This window comes from Rhagoletis pomonella, unplaced genomic scaffold (assembly GCF_013731165.1).
Source record: "Rhagoletis pomonella isolate Grant_MI unplaced genomic scaffold, Rhpom_1.0 Rhpom_scaffold_00013, whole genome shotgun sequence".
Taxonomy (NCBI): Eukaryota; Metazoa; Arthropoda; class Insecta; order Diptera; family Tephritidae; genus Rhagoletis; species Rhagoletis pomonella.
In genome coordinates this window covers 22,773,283-22,776,810 of record NW_023458567.1, presented here as the reverse complement: position 1 = coordinate 22,776,810, position 3,528 = coordinate 22,773,283, and the positions used below count along the sequence as shown (strand labels likewise).

Here is a 3,528-nt window from a genome sequence, read left to right as displayed (position 1 = left end):
AATTACTGTTACGTTGGTGGACCCCGTGGTTTTTGTCCGATTTCAAAAATATTTAAGACGGAGCTTAAAGAGGGTAAACACAATGTGTGCCACCACAATTTCCTAAAATTTCTTGAAAAACCACTTGTTTGCTAAAGAGCGATGGTATACACTTAGGTCTCTTTTTATGCGGTACATGCGTTCCTCAGAAAGTCGCATAAAAAAGTTCTTTACTTTCATACAAAAACAGGGGATGCGTTCCAGCACTTTCAAAAACCGCATAAATTCAGATACCTCGTGTAAAGAATTCTAAAAAACCGCATACAAAAATCCAGTGGGGCAATATTAAGCAAAAAAACCATTTATTTCTTCACTTCAATTCTTATTATTCCATGTAAAACTGAACATTAATGAAATAAACAAATTGTATCGGTATTTTAACAAAAAAAAAATAAAAATACCACAATAAATACATAAATTATATAAAATACAAAGACTTATTATTTATCAGAAGCATTGTCTCTTAGACACTCAAAAAAATGCATAAAAACTCTCAAAAAAGCAAAATCGCTAAAGCGAAAAAAATTTAAATCCGCACAAAAAAATCGCATAAAAATAGACCTAATTGTATATCAATTTTGAATTAATATTCATGAATTCTTTAGCCACACTGCTCAAAAAATCTGAAAGTACGGTAAATAAACATTATAAATTTAAGGCCGTATTTAGGAAAAGCCGCCTAACTTCGAAAATTTTTATGCGATTGCAATAAATGAGCTAGCAGTTTATTTAAAAATATATTTAATTTTAGATAGTACTACATATTTTGAAATTGTGGAAATTATCGATGCTCAAAAATAAAAAAAAATAAGAGAATAGATTGTTATATACTATTTTAAAGGCCTGTATATCCTCTTCTCAGATCATATTCGATCTTAGAAATCATTCAAAAACACATGCATATATAAAAAGTCGTATTTTCTGACCTAAATCGACAAGTCGCGACCTCTAAATTTCCTTTAAAAAATCTATAAAAATAGGCAATAATATTTCTCATAAAAAACGAATAAAATTAGGTGGTTGGGTCTTGATATTTCCAAAAAAAGCATTTTCGATGGGCACCCTAATGTACATACATACAAACAGCATACCCTACAAAACATCCGCCGGTTATATGACTGGGAGATCTGCAGCCTGTACGCATGAACTTCCTACTAGAAAAATACTTTTCAGACTGACTGATTCTCAATACACTCAAATAAAAACCAATAGAAGCAGTCTTTATACATCAAAAGACATGCTTGCCAGTCAAGATATTTAATACAAAGATTCGCAGTCCAAACTTTTCTTGTTCAACTGGCACGGATTATTGATTTATTTTTCTGAACATGTTTCTAGATAAAGCTGAAAACAGTAAAATGAATTGCGTCACACCATAAAAGAAAACATCAACCGAAATTTCGTTCAAAAAAAAGAAAGGCTTCGATGGATCCAATGGTTAAAACTATTAATTTCGATCTTGAATCAGATAACGTTGGTTCCACTGTGAAAAACGGAGAGTATAGCCGTCTTCGATTCGCCGACATTACCAGTGTGGAGAAACAAACGAGCAACTGACGTAAACCATTCAAAAAAGTATAACTTGTCTAATATCTTCATAGAGAGCATACAGAGAAGACCTCATAGCGAGTTAGACCGCTTTAATGAGGTATCCTCCAAAGGTACATTGAATAAGTAGCAGCAGGGTTGCAATTTTTGATATATTTCAATGGAAGTGGTCAATGAATTGTAATTTTTTTGACATTTTAAAGTACCAAATCAACAACAAAATACACGTAGCCTGTTGTATTTGCTCTAAAGCTGCTACCTATTTGATGTGCCTTAGATATCCTCATACTATCTTGTGTTGCATTCAAGTGGATAACTTTGTTGTTGCTTTCACATACAGTGCATAGAAGTAGCAAATCGAAGGTGGCTTATACTTGTACATACATATATGTATATGTATATGGAATCATCGGCCTTACTAAACCTTAACCTAAATGTGAAGGTCGTTTTCGCTATTTTTGGAAGCTCTTATTTGTATATCAGCTATACTCAGTACCTCCACTAGAGCCTCCAGTCAACGATAACCCTCTCGTTTTATTAGGTTTTCTCAATTTTCTCGATTTTCAACAGAAGCCCATTAATAAAAATACGAACTAAACTATTACTTTTTGTTCCAACAATTTAGTAATTTCACATAGTATTTTACATTATTACGAGTGTATTGTTTCTACTGCGGTAGATGGGAAATGCCAACCTAATCGTAGTCCCCACCACGACCTCCACCGTATCCACCACGTGAACCACCACCTCCGCGTCCACCGCGCCCTCCGAACCAACCACCGCCATTTCCACCACGCTCACCGCTCTCCTCGCTGCTGCTATCGCCTCCACGGCCACCACGCCCGCCCCATTGAGCCGAAACTGGACTGAACATCAAGAGGCATCCAAGCAGAACCATTAGGCAAAGTGTGAAAGTTTTCATGATGATTGTCGACAGGTAGGCACGTATTGGATTGATAAGCTATCTAATTGCGTTGGTAGCTGTATGACCAGTGCGACTGTTTCATTACAGTGTTGTGGCATTGGCATTTGCATAGGTCTTTTATAGTGATCGGGCGACGTGTTTTGTCTTAATCGGATGTCATCTTTACAGGGAACCGATTACTTTAAGAAATGGATTGCGGTAATGGAAATCACGTTGATTATTGAGAAGATGATAATTAAATACTATTGTTAGTATTAAAATATGAGCGAGTGTTTACGGATTTTATATATGTATGCTTGAGTGCTATATTTGTTTATTATTATTTTTATTTTGTTTTTGTTTTTCTGCACTTTCCTTCGGTTGCTGCCAATTGCTTGCGATTGATTTGTTTCAATCAGGGAAACCTCAAAACACAACGAAGCCGGCAAAGTGGAACAGAAAAAAAAGTGAAAATGATTGCAAAGCGAAATATAACCCCGTCAGTGTCAATTACAATAACAACAAATGCAACGAAATTCACATGAACAAAGACCGGTGTGCGCTCGACTGCTATGAGCGTCAGCGCGGACAATCCCCCAGAACAGCACTTATTTAGCATCGAATTTTTAATCAGAATTTCGGTATAAATAGCAGATTCGTTTGTCAGCTTAACGCATACGATTACACACAGCAGTCGCGAAATGAGAATCTTTGCATTTGTTAGCTTCTTGCTTGCCTTATTTGTGGCCGTAAGCGGTGAGTTGAGATGATTTCGATTAGCTTATAATTATAGAAAACAATAAATGCATATTTAAAAAAAAAACGCAAAAATAAAATAATTTTTTACATGTAGATTACTGCGTGCAATAATATTTCGAATGTATAATTTTTGCTTTCTTTTTGTACATTGCAGCCCTCCCATACCCAATGCCTGAGCCCTTACCAGGCGGAGGAGGCGGCGGTGGCGGTGGTGGTGGCCTCTGTGGAGGTGGCGGTGGCGGCGGCGGCGGTGGTGGTGGTGGTGGCGGTGGAGGCGG

At 36.5% G+C, this 3,528-nt stretch overlaps 1 long non-coding RNA gene across 1 annotated transcript; it reads right to left on the bottom strand.

The window, feature by feature from the left end:
• Positions 1 to 2,186: 2,186 nt before the first annotated feature.
• LOC118749001 lies at positions 2,187 to 3,088 on the bottom strand. The gene is made up of 2 exons (XR_004994126.1): positions 3,033 to 3,088; positions 2,187 to 2,691 (listed from the first exon to the last, which is right to left on the bottom strand). It is a non-coding gene; the product is annotated as an uncharacterized LOC118749001 (long non-coding RNA).
• Between the last annotated feature and the right edge of the window lie 440 nt (positions 3,089 to 3,528).